This window comes from Lynx rufus, unplaced genomic scaffold, assembly GCF_022079265.1.
Source record: "Lynx rufus isolate CCGP_SWC_20201006 ecotype Redwood Valley unplaced genomic scaffold, mLynRuf1.p SCAF_16, whole genome shotgun sequence".
NCBI lineage: Eukaryota > Metazoa > Chordata > Mammalia > Carnivora > Felidae > Lynx > Lynx rufus.
In genome coordinates, this window is record NW_025814830.1 from 43580344 (window position 1) to 43592770 (window position 12427).

General features: G+C 37.8%; 1 protein-coding gene across 2 annotated transcripts in view; it reads left to right on the forward strand.

The window, feature by feature from the left end:
- The first annotated feature begins 245 nt into the window (after window positions 1-245).
- Window positions 246-12427, forward strand: part of AP1G1 (adaptor related protein complex 1 subunit gamma 1) — an 81210-nt gene continuing 69028 nt past the window's right edge. For both annotated transcript variants that reach the window (XM_047078717.1, XM_047078719.1), the window contains exon 1: window positions 246-321. The gene's annotated coding sequence lies outside the window, so the exon portion shown is untranslated. The remainder of the gene's footprint in view (window positions 322-12427) is intronic.

Sequence of the window (12427 nt, forward strand, 5' to 3'; positions counted from 1 at the left end):
TTTGCGTCGCTCTGCTAGGGGCAGTCACCTCCTCCTTGCCAAATAGTCCTCGGTGGGGTCCGAGTTTTCGGGTAGTAGGAGAGCGGAGGCACAAAAAGTTACGTCTAGGGAAGACGTAATCGACTAGGAGAGGGAAATAGAGGCCAAAGTTTTTGCGATAGTATTTGAAGTTAGTTAAAAACTCCCTCCTTCCTAAAAGGATCCTTCCGCCTGCAGTAGCGGTGGTGAGGCCGAGGGAGCCGCCATTTTGGATGTTCGGTTCCTGCTGCCACTGCTGCCGCCGCCCCCGGAGCTGCTGGTTTCATTCGAGGTTTCGGGCCGGTGAGTGTCACTCGCGGCGCTAAGGACATATTGCTCCTTTTGCCCCGCGCCTGCTGGGAGCGCTCGGCCGGAAGCTTCCTGTCAATCTCATGAGTCCGGTTCTAGGCTTTTGGGGGTGAGAAGAGAGGACAGAGGCTGGCCCAGGAGGGGCCCGGAGCCCCAGGGGCTGCTCCGACTTTCTTGAGGGCCGACCCGAGGCCTCAGACCAGGAGGCTCTGCACGCTTCTGCGTTCTGTGCTGTGGCGTTGCCCGGCCGGTGCGGGCCTCCTTTGGACCCATTGACTTTCTCGGGCTTCGATTCTCTTTTGAGGGTTCATTCAGGGAGCAGGGTTAGCGGGGCGGGCCCCACCCCCGCGTGTCTTCTTTGAGCGGTATATCAGCGTTCTTATATCTTGTACTCGGGTCAGGTCTTTCGTAGAACTCTCTTTAGCTCTTCCAAATGCTTAATTAATCGCTGTCTGCCCTGCAGTGGCGTCCTCTCCGAACCGGACATCGGCCTCGCCTCTCTCTAACCTTCCGACCAACTTCGTTTCCGATTTTCAGGGTTTCCTCCCTCCCCCCCAACTCACCTGCGAGTACACTGCTTACCTTTCTCTCAAACTCCTGATCCTGCGGACGTCAGTTTCTAATAATTCTCCGAATCATCTTGACTGTCTGAAAGAGTCCGGACGATTGGTTATGTTTCCTAGTTAGGGTTTGGTGAAGGAGACCCATCGAACCACTCGCTCAGAGTATACTTCAGCAGTAAATGTTTGTGAAGCTAATGAAATGGCTTTTGGGGGGGGGGAGGGTAGGGAGGAAGGTGTCATGTTTTTTCATTGGTGAATTCCTTTCGTGTGCTGAACACTTAGTTATTTGGTGCTTATTGACAACTTATGTATTTGTATTGGTGATATTTGACCCTGGGCATGGAAATTGCCTGAGAAGGATCTTAATTTGACGTAGGTAGAAAGGGAAGTAACTTTTTTGGCGACTGAAAGGATTAGTTAACAGAAGAGAGGAGCGAGTGAAGGAGTTAGTGATCTTAACTTGCAGGTGTTTTGTACGGTAATGATACTTGTTACCTGATTCTAAAAAATACGGAGATTGACTTCATGTGTTAGAATTTTCTGGGGTAGTTGAATTTTAAATATTCATTTCCACCGTTCCCGTAATACTTGTCAGCCTATACACGTTAACTTTTGGTTTAAAAATACAGATTTTCCAGGTATCCATAATCTCATTACCTTCATGCTGTTATTAAAGTATGTTTGCAAAATAGCATGTTTGAATAAAAAGCATTTCACAGTAATTTACTGATTACTTCCTACATTTCAGGTTAGGCTAGTGTGATTGAATCGCCTCTATTTCATCTCAGCCTGGATTTTTTAATCTGCGAAAGAGAAATAATTTGTGATTACAGCCTAGTGACTGCTGAAATTTAAATTTGTAACTTGATGGACTCATTGCAGAGGGATGAAGAGAAAAGTGAAATAAAATTGTAACTTGAACTTGGATCAAATCTTTTAATACTTCTAATCCGTGTCTAAGTGCATTATTCTTATCAGGTAGATAAATTCCTGTACTAGTCATATGATGTCTCCATAGAAGATTGACTGTTTTCATTGTAAATAGTGTTCTTGTTATTTATTTTAAGGAGACTTAAAAAATGTTAGTATTTGTGTATTTACTGTCAAGATAGGGAGTTTCTCTTTTGGTTTAAAGGAAATGTCAACCCCCTGAAATCTAGGGAATGCTTTTTCATTTACTAAGTACTCCTTTGTAGTTACTGAAATACTCCATTTCTGACTTACCTTTTTAAAACAAAGTTATTAGAAGCAAATAGGTGTTACTTAACTCTGTTCATTTTGCGGTATGATGTACTGGTAGTCAAACGTCATTCATTCTTGGGTGGTTTGCATTCAATTGGAGTGTCTTTTTGCCTTACAAATTCTAAGCAAAGTGCTGTTTAGTGCACTGTTGATTGATCACATACTGGAATGTCTACTTTGTCTAAGGTTGTGGGATCATACTTGAAATTAACATTATTGTTTAGGGAACTTCAATTCATTTTCTTTTGGGTACAGTTGCTTGTTCTTTGATCTGTTTCACTCTTATCAGTTCTAGATTTGAGAGAATTTTATTTATTTATTTTTTAGTACACTCTACACCCAAGTTGGGACTTAAACAAACTCATGACCTTGCCATCAAGAGTTGAATGTTCTATTGACTGAGCCAGCCAGGCACCCCTTGAGAGTAAATTTTAGAGTGAAACTGTAACGTACAAAAATTATCAGAAATATCTTGGTGATATTTCACCCCCTCTTTATTTTAAAAATAGTCTTGAAATCAGTGATGTACAAAAACAAAAGTGCAATTTTTTTGTGTGATTTATAAAAATTCTATACATATTGAAAAAGTTGAATGAGTATTTTCCAAAAGATTATTTTTAATTAAAAAAATTGAATTAGAAAACTACATACCAAAACAGATTTTCAAAATGCTTAATCTCTTTATTTGCATTTGATGAGGATTAAAAAGTTTTATGTATAAAGCAGGACTTAATTGATAGCAAAACTTTATTTTTTTTTAAATTTTTTTTTTTTCAACGTTTATTTATTTTTGGGACAGAGAGAGACAGAGCATGAACGGGGGAGGGGCAGAGAGAGAGGGAGACACAGAATCGGAAACAGGCTCCAGGCTCTGAGCCATCAGCCCAGAGCCTGACGCGGGGCTCGAACTCACGGACCGCGAGATCGTGACCTGGCTGAAGTCGGACGCTTAACCGACTGCGCCACCCAGGCGCCCCGATAGCAAAACTTTAAAACTCTTACTTAGATTTAGTTTCAGAGAATCTAAAACTATTACCTTTTCTGTAAACTGCAACTACTTGTTTAGCTATTTTTGTTGCTTAAAATTCATTCATTTTCAGCTTTATGAATTGTTTTTAGTTCTTAATTTTGGCATTCTTTCATCCCTTTGTTTTATCCAATTTCTTTCATGCAGGATAAGATTTAAAGTAACAATTAATTTTAAAATTAAGAGAACATATGGGTATGTCTAAGTTCTTATATATCTTGGCTTACAGGTTTTGAAAATTGTATCTTTGTCAAAAAGCATTAGGATTTTTTCATTTGCTTTTTTGTGTAGAAAATTTTATATCAGTGAAGGCACTCATTTCTACCTTGAAAATACATGAGAGGTGGGTTTTTTTTTTCTTTTTCTTCTTTGAAGGAGTAACACAAAACAGTTAATTTGGCATGTATTTTGGCTGCTAGAAAACCAATCTCTTGTCAAAGTTTGAAGGGTCCGGAAGTAAACAACAACAACACAACCTTGCTCTTGGCCAAAGTTGTTGAGTCAGCATTAACTAACACTTTTGTATAAGGGCAAGATTTAAGATAATATGATGGACATGAGAAGTGCTTTTTCATTAGGTACTTGGAGGTTTTGCATTTTTTGTTTACTTAGACAATTGGAGAAAATTGATGTTATAAATGTTGTCAGTGTAAAATAGTCTTCAAAGCAAAAAAAAAAAAAGGTATTTTAAAAGAGGAAGAAAACATGTGACCTTTGTACTTTATAAATAATGAAAGACATCTTAAAGGCAAGTAGTTTTTACCTCCTTTCTCTGTTACACTGCAATAAGTCACAGTGTAACCTTGATAGGCAGGTGCTTTGCTCACTGTAGCTTTCTTGTAGCTGATTGTAATGTGTTTTACTGAGCATTCTAGACTTTTCAGCTTGTTTGATTTTGAGATTAATGTTAATGATTTTTGTGAAGAGCAAATATGAGAAAGACATGAACTTAGATCCTTGGAACTGTAAAATATTTGCACTCCTCTCCTTACAAAACTTCGGGTTAAAAATGAGACTGATCTAGAATAGATGATGTACACTATTGGGTTAATGGATCTAACTTTAGTAAATGATCATATAGTGGTACAACTCAAAAGAGTTCCATTAGTGTTTTTACAGCTCAATTTAGTGAAGCTCATTACTAATCCTCACGATTGGGAAATTATTCCGTTTTAAGCTGAAGAAAAGGAAGGGAAGTTAATTTTTTTTAATCCCTTTGTAAAGTGTGCACAGAAGATTTGGTTTTCTTCCCACTTTTTGAAATTTTTGAAAACTTTTAAAATACGGTGAAAATACTGGTTTCAGGTGAATGGGGAAACTAACCAAAAATACTTAGGTAGCCTGTATCTTGGTAGGTATGAGATTTTGGGTATGATTTATTGACAGTAAGCTGTTGGGAGAAGAGTTTCTTTTTCTTTTTTCTTTTTAATTTCTGTTGCCTAGTATTTTTCTTTTTATTTTTTTACATTTATTTATTTTTGAGAAACAGAGTGAGACAAAGTGTGAGTGGGGGAGGGACAGAGAGAGAAGGAGACACAGAATCTGAAGCAGGCTTCAAGCTCTGAACAAGCAGTCAGCACAGAGACTGATGCGGGGCTCGAACCCACAAACTGTGAGATCCTGACCTGAGCCAAAGTCGGACGCTCAACCGACTGAGCCACCCAGGCGCCCCAAGAATTTCTTTTTCTGATAGTACTCAATATGTGTGATGTTTTTTAAATGTGTGTTTGTCTCTACTAGTGAAAGTTGGGCTTTATATTTTCTTTAGAAACATTCCATGATGAAAGCTTAATAAATCGTGTTGATTATTTAGGAAAGTAGAATGAGGAAGCATTTACTAGCATTTGGTTGTGTTATTTTATTTACACACATTGGACTTTATTTAAAAATTTTTAAAAAGTAAACTTTACGTGCAATGTGAGGCTTGATTGAACTCAATGACCCCAAGATCAAGAGTTGTGTGTTCTATGGACTGAGCTGGCCAGGCACCCCTACACACACTGAACTTTTTACTGTTTCTTGAATACTCAGGTTCTTTCATTTTCATTCTCTTTGTACCTGTTATGCCTATACCTGGAATGTTTTTCTTTTCTCCCTTCCACCTAGTAAACCCGTTCTTTCCTCTCAGCCCCCTGGCAAAGGGGTATAGTATAGTGCTTTCTTTAAAGTACTTGAATTGTCTACCTGTTCTTGAGCTTTCAAAGGACAAGAACTATATAATTTATGACATCCATAGTACATAGCACAGTGCCTGGCACTTAGTAGCCACTTTGTGGAATAGATGCTATGGATGAAAATAATACGGAAAAATTGTTTGGGTACTCAAATATATGGTGATTGGTTAATGCCAGAGCCAAAAACAGAGCCCTGAGTTATGAGAAGCTACTACAGGTCATTTACTTGTGACTTACAGAATTGATGTCAGTGAAGTTTACTTTCAGGTTTAGAAAACATAGGGATGCCTGGGTGGCTCAAAAGGTTGAGTGTAGGGCTCTTGTAGGACTACTCTTGTAGGACTCTTTCGGCTCAGGTCATGATCCCAGGGTTTTGGGATTGAGCCCTGAGCATGGAACCTGCTTAATTAAGATTCTCTCTCCCTCTGCCCCTTCCCTGCTCACGCGCTCGCTCTCTCTAAAACAAAAACAAACAAAAAAGCAAAAACCTATATAAAACCTTGTGTCTGTACCCTGGAAAATAGCGTTTACATGTTTAATTCTGAAGTTGACCTTGCTCTTTTCTCTTTGTGATTTAGTCTGATTCTTTTTTGAGAGTGAGCATAGCGCTAGTTGGGTAGAGGCAGAGTGAAAGAGTCTTAAGCAGGCTCCAAGCCCAGCATGGAGCCAACGTGAGGCTTGATCTCATGACCTGAGATCTTGTGTTTGTTTTTTAAAATTTTTAATGTTTATTTTTGAGAGAGAAAGAGAGAGCATGAGCGGGGAAGGGGCAGAGAGAGAGGGAGAGCCGAAGCAGGCATCAGGCTCTGAGTCGTCAGCACAGAGCCGGACACAGGGCTTGAACCCACAAACTGTGAGATCATGACCTGAGCTGAAGTCGAATGCTTAACCAACCGAGCCACCCAGGCACCCCATGACCTGAGATCTTGATCTGACTTAAAATTGAGAGTCAGATGTTTAATGGACAGAGGCATCCAGGAGCTTTCTTCTGCAAAAGTTTCAAGTGGCAGCAAAGAAATCTACACTTCCCGCCATCTTCTTTCTTTTGAGTTCTCAATATGGTAACGCATTATACTAAAGAAACTAATAGTAAGTTGAGCATTTCAGGCTTTACTCCCCAAATGGAAACGTGTTGATACAGTTCAGTGATTTCTTGTCTTTCCCCTCTTGTTTGGGTAATATACTTTTATAATGCTAAGGTTTGTTTTTTTTTTTAATCTTTTTAGTTTATAAAATAATAGGTGTCCATTATGATGAAAAAAATCTAAAAACATATTTAAAGTTATCATTTCATTCGTTCTCTTCAGTGTTTGTCCCCAGCCATTTAACCAGGTTATGAGTATACTTCATTATTTCCCTCCATGCTTGGTCAAGTGCAGTGTATACTAACATAAATGTGCACTTCTATATGGATTCTTTGTATTTATAAAAGGGAGATCATATTTTACATCACTCTGTAACAAGCTTTTCTTTTCTTTTTTTTTTTTTTTTCAACGTTTATTTATTTTTGGGACAGAGAGAGACAGAGCATGAACGGGGGAGGGGCAGAGAGAGAGGGAGACACAGAATCGGAAACAGGCTCCAGGCTCTGAGCCATCAGCCCAGAGCCCGACGCGGGGCTCGAACTCACGGACCGCGAGATCGTGACCTGGCTGAAGTCGGACGCTTAACCGACTGCGCCACCCAGGCGCCCGATCTTGTTTTTTTAAATGTCCCTATTATGTCTCATAGTATGAATGTGTACCGTACATAACTTATTTGGCTATTTTCTTATGGATATTTAAGTTGTTTCTAGATTTTGTTAACACAAACAGTGATACAATAAAATCCTTGTACATGTCACCTTATTTATTGCCACTTTTAGTTCTACAGACTAGAGTCTCCGAGGTAGGATTTCTGGGTTAAAGGAAATATACTTTAAATGTTTTTATTGCCAGATTATTTTCTAAGTAAGTTGTCATAAGTTCTACCTCCACTAGCCGTGGGCTTTCTATGTCATCACATCATTAGATGTAAATAATTTTTACTGGTCTGCCAGATGATGACTACTCTCTCAGTTTGTCTTAATTTTAATTTTCCTGGCCATAATTCGAGCTAGCCTCTGCTTTTTTTTTTTTTTTTTTTTTCTATCTGGATTTCCTTTATTTAGAATTTTCATGTCTTTGGTTCCTTTTTCGCTTGCTTTTCTGTGCATTTTCTTGGTTTGCTTTTGTTTTTCCTCATCTTCTAGGAACACCTTATATTAATTCTTTGTTGTATAATACATGTATTTATTCATCTGGAATTAACATTTACATGAAGCAGGGAGTCTTATATGGTTTTCCTTTATATAGAGAGACTACATGAGGACTAAATAAACCATCCTTTCCCCAATGAATTAAATGCTATCTTATAAGTTTCCATGTATGTTTAGTCCACTTTTGGTTCTTTTTTTCTCTTTACTTTTCTTTTTATTTTACTTTTTTGAGTATAATGTATTTGTAAAAAGTTACACTGTTAAGAAAAGCTCCTCTCTAGGGGTGCCTGGGTGGCTCAGTCCAGCTTCGGCTCAGGTCATGATCTCATGGTCTGTGAGTTTGAGCCCCATGTCAGGCTCTGTGTTGACAGCTCAGAGCCTGGAGCCTGCTTTGGATTCTGTGTCTCCCTCTCTCTCTGCCTCTTCCCCGCTCATGCTCTGTCTCTCTGACAAAAATAAATACATGTTAAAAAAAATTAAAAAAACAAAAGCCCCTGTCTGGGATTCCTGGGTGACTCAGTCAGTTACGCATCTGACTCTTGTTGTCGGCTCAAGTCATGATCTCACAGTTGGTGAGTTTGAGCCCTGTGTCGGGCTCTGTGCTGACAGTGTGGATCCTGCTTGGGATTCTCTCTCTCTCTACTCCTCCTCCACTTGCGTGCCTGTGTTCACTTTTTCTTTTTCAAAATAAATAAACTTTTTTTTAAAGAAAAGCATTTATCACTGTACTTTTTTATTTTCTTGATTATTCTTGAACATTTATTCTTATCTATTGATTAAAAATAATTCTTCGGGTTCACAAAACCTCAAAAAAGTCAACTGTTCAGAATCACATTATTCATATATTAATTTTGAGAGGCCTGACATTTTTTAATTATGATAATTTTTCCTTGTGACTTTCCATTTGTTTAGATCCTGTTTCAGTTTTAGGTCCTTCAGTAAAGGTTTCATAGATTTAATAGTCTTCTTCATGTAGTTCTTATGCCTTTCTTGCTAAATTTTTTCCTAGATATTTTATAGTTTTTGACACTATCGTCAATGGGACTTTCCCCCTCTATTTCTAACTAATGTGAGCAACATGGGTTAAAAATGGACCTTTAATTTCCTGTGGACCAGATCCCTATCCCCCCCCTTTCTTGGTATCCAGAATGAACAGAACTTTGAATTTATGAAGAATATGCTAGGGAAGCTTTGTTATCTTAGCGTGAAATCATTTTCTAGTAATTTTCTAGTAAACTTTCTAATGTCATCCTGCAGAAAAGACCTTTAGATAAATGTGACTTTGTCTTTTCAGGACGAATGTTCTCTTGTTATTTTGAAAGTTTACAGTTTTGCTTTACTAATCCATTATGATTTTTAGTACTTTGATTTTTCAAAGCACAATTGATTGCTCAAGTAATATATGTTCATTTAAAATACAGCAGAAAATTGGGGCGCCTGGGTGGCGCAGTCGGTTAAGCGTCCTACTTAAGCCAGGTCACGATCTCGCGGTCCGTGGGTTCGAGCCCCGCGTCAGGCTCTGGGCTGATGGCTCAGAGCCTGGAGCCTGTTTCCGATTCTGTGTCTCCCTCTCTCTCTGCCCCTGCCCCGTTCATGCTCTGTCTCTCTCTGTCCCAAAAATAAATAAAAAACGTTGAAAAAAAATTAAAAAAAATAAAATAAAATAAAATACAGCAGAAAATGTACAGAAGTTAAAAAGGCATCTATATTTCTACATGGCACAGAAAATCTACCTTCCTTAACATACATTATATCCTTTGGGGCATATCTTTTATTATTTATTTATTTTTTTAAAGTTTATTTATTTTGAGAGACAGCACGTGCATGTGAGCAGGGGAAGGGACAGAGAGAGAGAATCCCAAGTAGGCTCAGCACTGTCACCATGGAGCCCAACATGGGGCTCAATCCCACAAAGATTGTGACCTGAGCCATAGTCAGAGGCTTAACTGTGACTGAGCCACCCAGGTGCCCTGGGGCATATCTTTTTAAAAAACCAAGATTTTTGTTCTGAGAATTTTGTGACAATTTTTGATAAGTGTGGGCTCCTTGGGACACTTTTGCTAATAGTAGGTTGAGAGAGTAAAAATTTGCTTTTTATTTTATCGGTGTCAAATTAGATACTGATTGTGTTTATTATCATTTATTTGGCCTTTATTTTCATGCATCTTAATGCAATTGAATTGTTCAGTAGGCATATTTGCATTTATATACATCTGTTTTTAAATTCTCATTTTCAGTGAATTTTGGTTATGGATAATTAAAGGGGATGGCTGTAATTATTGTGGCATTTTAGGGAGAATAGAACTTAAGACTTCTTAGAGGAATGCCAGCTGGCTGCCTAGACAGGGTGTGGTGGTATCTTGATGTGGTCACACATTTCACAGCATTCCCTTAGCCTGGAAGATCGAGAAAGTCCATTTTAGTATTTCATCTAGGGATGATTTAGCCTAATCAAACTCAGTGATGTGTGAATTAGAATAACAATGTTGTAATTCACAAGGGGCTGTGCTTTCTTCTGGATTTTGTGTCTACTTTCCAGGGCACCCTTGAAGGAATTTGGGAGACAAGATACTTGAAAAGATTAAGAATCACAAAGTTGCATTATGAGCCTGAAGCCAGAGTGTATAAAGTTGAATGGTCTTGAACATTTCATCATTCTAGGCCGTGGTGAAACCTGATGAAGGAACTATCCCTGTCCCACAATGGTGTTTACATCTGTAGTGACCAAAATACTTACTCCCAGATTTAATCTCCCTTATTCAAACAGTGATGTACTAACACTTCTCTTCCCTTTTCTTCACACTGTAGAACATTTCCCTTCTATGAGCACATTTCTTCATACTGTGGAAATAGACTTGCACTGCCTCCCCTTCCCTGTCGCCTAATACTCAAAAGAAAGAAAACCACAAAAACACAAAGATGGTGAAAAGAACCTAGTTAAGTCAGATGAATGACAGCTGGTATCTGTAAGATATATCGGAAAGTAAAAGTGTGATCAAAGATTAATACTGTTGATCAATTTGGTGAAAGCTTTCTTACTACTTTGGTCATAGTGTTTTGCAAGTTGTAAATGCATTAAAGCAATTCAGATATTCATATGCAATAAAAATCTGAAATAGGGCTTCTGTGTGGAGCATATAAAAATATATAAAAATATAGGCCATATGGAGAATGCAGGACAGAAAGCACAGTAATTTCTTTTGGAGGGTTTTGCCTCGTATTAACTTAAGTCCCTGGAGTGTTCTTAGCCATACTTAAGAACTCAGAAAGCGGATGTTACAGGGTAATCACTGGCAAAGTTAATTGAAATCTAATTTCTTGTATCTTTTCTCATTGTTTAGCAAGAAAGACTTCAAGTACAGTTTTTGTGTTGGATAGAAAAGGAGGTAATTTTAATATTGAACAATTGCTTTTAATTTAAGATTTCTTTTTAGGTTAGAGCTCACATAGGTTCAGGTTTAGGGAAAGAAGGACAATGTAGCAGCAGTAACCCCAGCTTTTTGGTTATATATTCTTAACTGTTGGCTGGTGGTGATTCAGAGTTCACAGGTAGGTAGTGGGAGTTCAGAAACAGTGGGAGTTCAGCTTAGTTAACTCAGCTGGGTAGAATAGAGGACTGGGTTGAGTCCTGGTGCCTATCCCATTGCTGTTGGTAAGTAGCTGGTGCACATTCTTTACTTTGTGTGCTTTGGAAAGGACAAATGCATTTTCTTTAAGATGCTTCTAGCATTTAGAATTTAGTTAAATGCAGTATTTATCAAGTTCCTACTCTTAGGTAACGGGAATACAAGGAAAAATAATATCAACAAGATCTGGTCTTTAGGAGCTTATATTTGACTGGGAAAAATAGGCTTTTCAAAGAAAAAGTAATCATGGCCTGGAGTTGATATTGCAGTAGGATGAAAATCTTTATCAACTAAAGAGGTTTGTGGAGATTTTGGAAAATAACCATTTTCTCCATTTTGGTATAAATTTTAGGAGAATTGGAATTGGAACATATGCAGTCATTGTTTTTTCTGTTTCTTTCCTATAGTAAGCATTCATAATTTTGGTTGCTCTTTGGGTATATAAAGTAATTAATTTAAGCTCCAAAACCTCACTTTGTTTACATTATGGGTAGAAACTTAAAAAATGAATTTCACACTTCCTTTTTGTTATTTTTCAACATTATGTATTAAAAAAACATTAATGAAATACATTTATCTACAATCTGTTTATCTTAACAAGTCAGACTTTTAATTTTTCTGTGTCCTTTTTCCATCCTTGTCCTAATGAGTATTTGAGAACAAAAGGGACATCTTATTTTTATAAAATGTACAAGCCATGTAAATGTCAAACATATGGACACTTAGGCATTAAATAAAACCATTGAAATACTAAATGTAAATAATATAAAAGGAGAAATGGATATAAACACAATTATAGTGGTAGACTTTGACATATCTTTCTCAGCTTTTTAAGGGTCAAGTAGTTAAATTAATAGGAGCACATAGTATCTGAACTCTATATCTTAGAAATTGTTACTTCTCAGGTACAGTTTTATTATTTTATTCACTCAATTGTCATCTTAGTCTTAAAACACAACTTTATAGGACACCTGGGTGGCTCATTCAGTTGAGTGACTCTTGGTTTTGGCTCAGGTCATGATCTCTTGGTTGGTGAACTTGAGCCCTGTTTTGGGCTTTGTGCTGGTAGTGCAAAGCCCGCTTGGGATTCGCTCTTTCTCTCTCTCTCTGCCCCTCCCCTGCTCATGCACTCTCTCAAAAATAAATAAACTTTAAAAAAAAAAAAAAACCTTTATATTTCCTACAACCACTCTAAGAAAAAGAAAAAAACTGACTTTATTGAGGTATACACA